The 9842-nt window shown below is 37.8% G+C and overlaps 3 non-coding genes across 3 annotated transcripts; all 3 read left to right on the top strand.

The window, feature by feature from the left end:
- The first annotated feature begins 900 nt into the window (after positions 1-900).
- Positions 901-974, top strand: TRNAI-AAU. Its single transcript has one exon. It is a non-coding gene; the product is annotated as a tRNA-Ile (tRNA).
- Positions 975-3237: 2263 nt separating this feature from the next.
- TRNAI-AAU lies at positions 3238-3311 on the top strand. The gene has a single exon. It is a non-coding gene; the product is annotated as a tRNA-Ile (tRNA).
- Positions 3312-4564: 1253 nt separating this feature from the next.
- TRNAI-AAU lies at positions 4565-4638 on the top strand. The gene has a single exon. It is a non-coding gene; the product is annotated as a tRNA-Ile (tRNA).
- Positions 4639-9842: the final 5204 nt, after the last annotated feature.

The raw sequence follows: 9842 nt of genomic DNA, 5'->3' as shown, positions 1-9842 counted from the left end.
CACGTGTCAACTTGCGGGAGGGAAAGCGTGTCAGACAGCCTGAGGGACACGTATTGACGATTGGGTGGAATAACGCGTCAGGCGCATTGTTAGGCAAGAAAGTCAATGGCCTATTAGCTTAGTTGGTTAGAACATTGTGCAAATAACGTGGACGTCGCAAGTTTGACACTTGAATGGACCAATTTCATTCATTTTTAATTATATCTTTTCAAGATACGAGTTAAAACACTACGAACTTTAGAAGATAATGACTTTTTTAAGTTTATTATGCATAAAGTTATGTAAACAAAACTCGATTGGCAGTATTAAGAGCTAACGACCTATAAGGTGCATAAAACCTATGCCCAATTAGCTCAGTTGTAAGATTATTGTTTTAAAAACGTGGACGTCGTAGGTTCGACAATTCCATAGAACAAGTTTTTTTAATTCTTCATAATATCTTTTCATGATACAGGGTTACAACAGTACGAACTTTAAACCGATGATACGGCCGTTCAAAATTTTCTTTAGATCTGAGTCGTTCGATATGTTCTTACATGAAGGATGAAATTCGAGGATTTCTGAGAGTCATTTCAGGAACAAGAAGGAGGTAAATGAACTTATTTTGGCCGTTCGATATGTTCTTTTACGAAAGATGAAATTCGAGTATTTCTCAGAGTCTTTTCACGAACAAGGAGGTAAATGAACTCACTTTGAAGGCCAGATTCAGTATTGCGACTCTCATGAGAGAAAATTTTTCGGCAAGCCACGTGTCAACTTGTGGGAAGGAAAGCGCGTGAGAAAGCCGGCAAGCCAAGTGTCAACTTGCCGGAGGGAAAGCGTGTCAGACAGCCTGAGGGACACGTCTTAACGATAGGGTAGAATAACACGTCAAGTGCATTGTCAGGCAAGAAAATCTATGGCCTATTAGCTCAGTTGGTTAGAGCGTCGTGCTAATAACGCGAAGGTTGCAGGTTCGAGACCTGCATGGGCCAATTTCCCTCATTTTTAATTATATCTTTTCATTATACGAGTTAAAACACTACGATTTTTAGAAGATAATGACTTTTTTTAAGTTTATTATGCATAAAGTTACGTAAACGAAACTCGATTGGCTGGATTAGGAGCTAACGATCTATAATTTGCATAAAATCTTTGCCCAATTAGCTCAGTTGTAAGATTATCGTGTTAAAAACGTGGAGGTCGTAGGTTCGACAATTATATAGGCCTAGTTTTATTAATTCTTAATAATATATTTACATGATACGGGGTTACAACACTACGAACTTTAAACCGATGATACGGCCGTTCACAGTTTTTCTTTAGAGGATTTATGAGAGTCATTTCAGGAACAAGAAGTTGGTAAATGAACTAGTTTTGGCCGTTCGATATGTTCTTTTATGAAAGATGAAATTTGAGGATTTTTTAGAGTCTTTTCACGAACAAGGAGGTAAATGAACTCACTTTGAAGGCCAGATTCAGTATTTCGACTCTCATGAGAGAAAATTTTTTGTCAAGCCACGTGTCAACTTGTGGAGAAGGAAAGCGCGTGAGACAGCCGGCAAGCCACGTGTCAACTTGCGGGAGGGAAAGCGTGTCAGACAGCCTGAGGGACACGTATTGACGATTGGGTGGAATAACGCATCAGGCGCATTGTTAGGTGAGAAAATCTATGGCTTGTTAGCTTAGTTGGTTAGAGCTTTGTGCTAATAATGTGAAGGTTGCAGGTACGACAACTGCATCGGCCAATTTCCCTCATTTTTAATTATATCTTTTCATGATACGAGTTAAAACACTACGATTTTTTTTTGAAGATAATGACTTTTTTAAGTTTATTATGCATAAAATTATGTAAACGAAACTCGATTGGCTGGATTAGGAGCTAACGATCTATAATGTGCATAAAATCTTTGCCCAATTAACTCAGTTGTAAGATTGTCGTGTTAAAAACGTGGAGGTCGTAGGTTCGAAAATTACATAGGCCAAGTTTTATTAATTCTTAATAATATCTTTACATGATACGGGGTTACAACAGTACGAACTTTAAACCGATGATACGGCCGTTCACAATTTTTCTTTAGATCTGAGTCGTTCGATATTTTCTTCAACGAAGGATGAAATTCGAGGATTTCTGAGAGTCATTTCAGGAACAAGAAGGAGGTAAATGAACATATTTTGGCCATTCGATATGTTCTTTTACGAAAGATGAAATTCGAGTATTTCTCATTTCACGAACAAGGAGGTAAATGAACTCACTTTGAAGGCCAGATTCAGTATTGCGACTCTCATGAGAGAAAATTTTTCGGCAAGCCACGTGTCAACCTGTGGGAAGGAAAACGCGTGAGAAAGCCGGCAAGCCACGTGTCAACTTGCGGGAGGGAAAGCGTGTCAGACAGCCTGAGGGACCCGTATTGACGATTGGGTGGAATAACGCGTCAGGCGCATTGTTAGGCAAGAAAGTCAATGGCCTATTAGCTTAGTTGGTTAGAGCATTGTTCAAATAACGTGGACGTCGCAAGTTTGACACTTGAATGGACCAATTTCATTCATTTTTAATTATATCTTTTCAAGATACGAGTTAAAACACTACGAACTTTAGAAGATAATGACTTTTTTAAGTTTATTATGCATAAAGTTATGTAAACAAAACTCGATTGGCAGTATTAAGAGCTAAAGACCTATAAGGTGCATAAAACCTATGCCCAATTAGCTCAGTTGTAAGATTATTGTTTTAAAAACGTGGAGGTCGTAGGTTCGACAATTTCATAGACCAAGTTTTTTTAATTCTTCATAATATCTTTTCATGATACGGGGTTACAACAGTACGAACTTTAAACCGATGATACGGCCGTTCAAAATTTTCTTTAGATCTGAGTCGTTCGATATGTTCTTACATGAAGGATGAAATTCGAGGATTTCTGAGAGTCATTTCAGGAACAAGAAGGAGGTAAATGAACTTATTTTGGCCGTTCGATATGTTCTTTTACGAAAGATGAAATTCGAGTATTTCTAAGAGTCTTTTCACGAACAAGGAGGTAAATGAACTCACTTTGAAGGCTAAATTCAGTATTGCGACTCTCATGACAGAAAATTTTTCGGCAAACCACGTGTCAACTTGTGGGAAGGAAAGCGCATGAGAAAGCCGGCAAGCCAAGTGTCAACTTGCCGGAGGGAAAGCGTGTCAGACAGCCTGAGGGACATGTATTAACGATAGGGTAGAATAGCACATCAAGTGCATTGTCAGGCGAGAAAATCTATGGCCTATTTGCTCAGTTGGTTAGAGCGTCGTGCTAATAACGCGAAGGTCGTAGGTTCGAGACCTGCATTGGCCAATTTCCCTCATTTTTAATTATATCTTTTCATTATACGAGTTAAAACACTACGATTTTTTTTTTTGAAGATAATGACTTTTTTAAGTTTATTATGCATAAAATTATGTAAACGAAACTTGATTGGCTGGATTAGGAGCTAACGATCTATAATGTGCATAAAATCTTTGCCCAATTAACTCAGTTGTAAGATTGTCGTGTTAAAAACGTGGAGGTCGTAGGTTCGACAATTACATAGGCAAAGTTTTATTAATTCTTAATAATATGTTAACATGATACGGGGTTACAACACTACGAACTTTAAACCGATGATACGAACGTTCACAATTTTTCTTTAGATCTGAGTCGTTCGATATTCGAGGATTTCTCAGAGACTTTTTACGAACAAGGGGGTAAATGAACTCACTTTGAAGGCCATATTCAGTATTTCGACTCTCATGAGAGAAAACTTTTCGGCAAGCCACGTGTCAACTTGTGGGAAGGAAAGCGCGTGAGACAGCCGGCAAACCACTTGTCAACTTGCGGGAGGGAAAGCATATCAGACACCCTATCGATTGGGTTGAATAACGCGTCAGGCGCATTGTGAGGTGAGAAAACCTTTGGCCTATTAGCTCAATTGGTTAGAGCGTCGTACTAATAATGCAAAGGTTGCAAGTTCGATACCTACATGGGGCCAATTACCCTCATTTTTAATTATATCATTTTCATGATACGAGTTAAAACACTACGAAGTTTAGAAGATAATGACTTTTTTAAGTTTATTATGCAAAAAGATATGTAAATAAAACTCGATTTTTTTTTAAGTTTATTATGCAAAAAGTTATGTAAACAAAACTCGATTGGCTGGATTAGGAGCTAACGATCTATAATGTGCATAAAATCTATAACCATTTAACTCAGTTGTAAGATTGTAGTGTAAAAAACGTAAAGGCCGTAGGTTCGACAATTACATAGGCAAAGTTTTATTAATTATTCATAATATATTTTCATGATACGGGGTTACAACAATACGAATTTAAATAGATGATACGGCTGTTCCCAATTTTTCTTTAGATCTGAGTTGTTCGATATGTACTTCTATGAAGGATGAAATTCGAGGATTTCTCAGATTCAGTTTGTGACTCTCATGATAGAAAATTTTTCGGCAAGCCACGTGTCAACTTGCGGGAGGGAAAGCATGTCAGACGGCCTGAGGGACACATATTGACGATTGGGTGGAATAACACGTCAAGCGTCTGTCAAGCAAGAAAATTTATGGCCTATTAGCTTAGTTGGTTAGAGCATCGTGCTAATAACTCGAAGGTTGCATGTTCGACACTTGCATGTGCCAATTTCCTTCATTTTTAATTATATCTTTTCATGATACGAGTTAAAACACTACGAACTTTAGAAGATAATGACTTTTTTAAGTTTATTATGCATAAAGTTATGTAAACGAAACTTGATTGGTTGGATTATGAGTTACAACAGTACGAACTTTAAACCGATGATACGGCCGTTCACAATTTTTCTTTAGATCTGAGTCGTTCGATATGTTCTTTCAATGAAGGATGAAATTCGAGGATTTCTGAAAGTTCTTTCAGAAACAAGGAGGTAAATGAACTTATTTTGGCGGTTCCATATGTTCTTTTAAGAAAGATGAAATTCTTGGATTTCTTATAGTCTTTTCACGAACAAGGAGGTTAATGAACTCACTTTGAAGGCCAGATTCAGTATTGCAACTCTCATGAGAGAAAATTTTTCGACAAGCCATGTGTCAACTTGTGGGAAGGAAAGCGCGTGAGACAGCCGGCAAGCCACGTGTCAACTTGCGGGAGGGAAAGCGTGTCAGACAGCCTGAGAGACACGTATTGACGATTGGGTGGAATAACGCATCAGACGCATTGTGAAGAGAGAAAATTTTCCACGTGTTAACTTGTGGGATGGAAAGCGCGTCAGATAGCCAGCAAGCCACGTGTCAACTTGCGGGATGGAAATCGGCCACGTGTCAACTTGCGGGAGGGAAAGCGGCCACGTGTCAACTTGAGGGAGGGAAAGCGTGTCAGAAAGCCTGAGGGACACGTATTGACGATTAGGTGGAATAACGCGTCAGGCTTGTTGTAAAGTGACTCGACTCCATTCGATATTCGACACGCGATAGCTCTTCCGACCCACGCCCACGTCTAACCAAGTTTGACTAGAAGGATGTTCAACTCGATCCGTATGGTGCCACGCTTCAATGTAAAGAATTTCACTTTCCAGCACGCACCTTGGTTTTGAACCCACGACTTATCATTAACATTCCTCTCTTTCTCCATACTTCTTCAATTCTTTTCACAAGCTTAGAAATTACTTTCCCATTCTCTTTCTTCTCCCGTGTGAGATAGAAAGAACTCCCACTCAACTCAGCCCATTCTTCTCTAAGCTTTCAATCTCCAATTCTAAAAGCTTTCTTTTCTTTTTCAATCTCTACTTTCTCCTTCAAAATGCGCTCGTTCAGGGATTTCAATGTCTGCAACTAAGACTTCTCCATAGATTTATCCACTGTAGATTTTGGTTGTTGCTCTAAATCTCTATTCTCCTTCTGATGATCTGGTATTTTCTTTGGCTCGTTCGTCAATTGCGTGTTCAATCCAGATTCCTTCTTCGATTTTCTCATCTCCAATATGGCGATTTTTCCGAATCCCCTGTGTATCCCCTCGTTTCCAATGGTTTTCACCGCCTCACAACTACCGCCATCGTCTTTTTCTCCGTCGTGTTCTTACGCTTTCAGATCTTCATTTTTAGCCATCAAGAGAAGACCTAAGACCTTGGTTTGTTGCGTCACCAAGGCTAGGTTGATTGTTTCTTCCACCTTTTTATCGGCTCGACAATCTTTTACAAAATGGCCCTCTACCACAATTGTAACATTTGTCGGAATTATAATAATTTGCATAGTGCATATTTATGACATTGGTAGCACTGAATGTTCTACCACAATTGTAACATTTGTCGGAGTTATAATAATTTGCATAGTGCATATTTATGACATTTGTAGCACTGAATGTTGGAGTAAATTGATCGACTGCCTCTTCCTCCATTGCGTCCTCTTCCATGCCAATTTGCTTGGCTCGGCTGTCCCTTCTTCTTATATTATTCTTCATGACTACTTCCTTGAGCACAGTGACCATTTTTACTACTTTCACTATCAAAACCTCTACCTTCAAAATTTTAAGAGTAGAGTATCTTTTAATCTTTGATTGACGCCTTGGTTTGAAGTGATTGATCAAGTGTTTCCTCCTTCTTCTTCTTACGTTGCTCGTCTTCCTCGAGAAAACTGGCTAGCTCGTCGACTGTGAACGTTGCTAGGTCCTTTAACTCTTCTATCGCGCATACAACATTCTAAAGTTGTTGGTTATGATCTTAAAATCTTCTCCAAAACCCATGTCTCGGCTAACATTTCTCCATTTCGATTGAGTTGGTTAACTAGAGTTTGTACATGCGTGATGTAGTCAGATACACTTTCTGACTCCTTCATCTTCATGCTCTCCAACTTGTCATGAAGAGTTTGGAGACGCACTTGCTTGACTCGATCGATTTCTTTGAACACTTTTCCTAAAGTTTCTGTCGCTTCTTTTGAAGTAGTTGCATTGGCAAGCTTCGCAAAGCCCGACTCGTCAACGGCTCGGAACAACATGTATAGTATCGCCTTATCCTTTGATCACACCTCTTTTAACGTCTTATTTTGTGCCGCTGTATAACCCGTGGTATCTTTTGGTTCTTCTAACCCTTCTTCGACCACCTCCCATGCATCTTGAGAACCAGGAAAAGCTTTCATATGGATGCTCCAATTCCCGTAGTTTGTCTTCACTAGTCGCGGTAGCAGAATTTGACACACATTCGCCATTGGCTTGATATAATTTTGTTAACGAAAACTCATAAATTTGTGAAATAAGTCCCACACACTAACGATAGAAGGAGACAAAGAACACTCTGAAAAAGCCTTCTATTTCTTCTCTGTTTCTTTTCTTTTTTTACTTTGCTCTACTTTACCATTTTACGATAGTAATAACAAATGTATTTATAAGGTTTTCTAAAACTAAACAGAGACATAACAATGTCACTGTTCCTAACCCTTAAAAAGTCATTATTCGTATAAAGATTCTTTGCCTTTCATCTTCAAAACTCTTGGTGACTCTTGGATTTAAATCCCACTAAAATTCTCCATGGGGAATCCGATCCCTGCCACTTCCTTGCCATGAATCCCTTACCTTGATCCCCACAAAAATAAATAGAGAATTTCATGGAAATGGAGAATGAAATAGATGGTGGGGATGATGACGGGGAATGGACATCGCTACCTGTGGCCCCTGCACATGTCGTGTTTTATGATTGTATGACATATACTATGTTATGTATATGATATGATATATGATATGTTGCATACAAGTTACGCTATGATATCATAAACACTATTCTAGGACTATGAGACATTAAAAAATCATGTATGGTTAATTATTAAAAATATGAAATGAATCAAGTATTTATATCTCATAGGAACACTATGCTAGGAATAGATTTGAGGTATGATTAGCGCCATGAATATATGTCATGCTTTGATGTTATGGGACCTCATGCATTTTGTATACCACGTGCATCGAGATACTTCTATATTATGTTTAGTACACCCTATGCCTATGAAACATTAGAAAAACCATGTATTGTTAATCATGAACAATATGACAAGAATCAAGTATGTATGTCTCATAGGAACGTTATGTCGTGTTTTAATGTTAGGGATCTCATGCATTTTATATGGGAGGTGCATCGAGATACTTCCCCATTATGATTAGTACAAACACATACCTTATAATATTTATGTTCCTTATGATATTATGCTGGTCTTTTCCCTTCATGGTATTTGGTAGTGTGAGTGTGCACAAGCTCGACGAGGCAAACCCATAGAGTACTCTTATACCAACCCACCTGGTGGTCAATGTGCACATTCATGAGTCGTGTGTAGGGAAGTACAACATATTCAACTCTGCTCGGACTGAAAAGCAAAGCCCAAGCCCATGCCACAATGTATTTATGAAAGGATAGGTCCCACTATATTACACGTCATTCATATTCCGACCCTAATAGTGGGATTACTTACTGAGTATTTATTAAAGTACTCAAACCACATGCTACTCTCATTTTAAAGTAAAGGTAAGATACCCATTTACGGATGACAACGTTGCGTTCAAGGCCAAGAAACCAAAGTTAGAGTAGTTGCATTCATGTTATTTTTAGTGATCCTTAGGTTAGATCAGGGCATTGCTTTATTTTTATTCAAACTAATGTTATCTGTTTTCCACTATGTTGTTCATAACAATATTGTTTTAATGAGTTCATTATGAACATTTAAGTCCATAGCATTGTTTATGAAATGTTGTAAATGAATTCTTTCATGCATAGCAGTAATGTCATGTATGCTGTGACGATATTGTTTAATAGAAAAATAGAGTAGTTGGTTATAAGAACCCTGAATAAAAAGGGATAAAAATATGTGTCCTCTAACCAGTGTAGATATTTTTTACGGATTATCCAGAAATTTCAATCTCAAAATCATAGTGGTTCTGAAGCTCTCAATGTATGTTTAAGCTTGCCCTGTAAAGTTGAAAGTTTAGGCAATAGTTTGGAACAACAATCGAGCTCCCAATAGTAGGCAATAAGCTTTTAGATTTTGGGTCTCCTTCTCTGAGATTTCTTCAAAATTCAAGAGCAATTCTACACCATTTCTCTTCAAACTTGTTCTTACAATGCTGAAAGTGCCAAGAAATCATTCCCCCAATCCAATTCGTCGATACACGAGAATACGTCAAGCAAGGACGATCCCAATTGCACCTCCAAAGAATGTTTCCATAGAAGACAACGAAGAGAAATAACCTCAAGAACAAGCCAAATTCAAGAAAATCTATTTTGGGCTCAAATTAGGGGTAAGTTTCAAAATCCTACCTACAATCTCTTTTCTTCAAATTAAGGATTCCTTCTGCTTTAGAGCAAGAAATTACTTCTACTCCATTTTTACGAACTATGAAGCCAAGAAAATTAACTTTTCCATGCAAAAACTACACTTATTAAAATGGGCATAAACTTTCTCTTTCCTAAGCATAATCAAAAGTTACTTAACATGCTCATACAAAGTCTTTGAATAAATTAAAATATCATCAAAATGTACAACAACATGCTTTTCTAAATATTCTATCAAAACGCGATTCATTAAGATAAATGTACTAGGAGCATTAGTTAACCCAGGAGGCATAACAAGTCATTCATACAATCTAACCTTAGTTTTGAAAGCTCTTTTCCATTCATCTCGTATATGCATTCTAATTTAATGATATCCAGATTTCAAATCAATCTTTGTAAATAGATATGAGCCATGCAATTCATCAAGCATATGATCTAGCCTAGGAATAGGATGTCGATATTTTACAGTGATTTTGTTGATGGCTCAAGAATCCATGAACATGGACTCAAGGCTTAAAATCATTTTTCATGACACGTACTGACAAAGAAAAAATTTGATAA

This window comes from Cucurbita maxima, unplaced genomic scaffold, assembly GCF_002738345.1.
Source record: "Cucurbita maxima cultivar Rimu unplaced genomic scaffold, Cmax_1.0 Cma_Scf00207, whole genome shotgun sequence".
Lineage (NCBI taxonomy): Eukaryota > Viridiplantae > Streptophyta > Magnoliopsida > Cucurbitales > Cucurbitaceae > Cucurbita > Cucurbita maxima.
The sequence above is the reverse complement of the archived record's forward strand: the minus strand, read 5'-3'. Positions and strand labels throughout refer to the sequence as shown.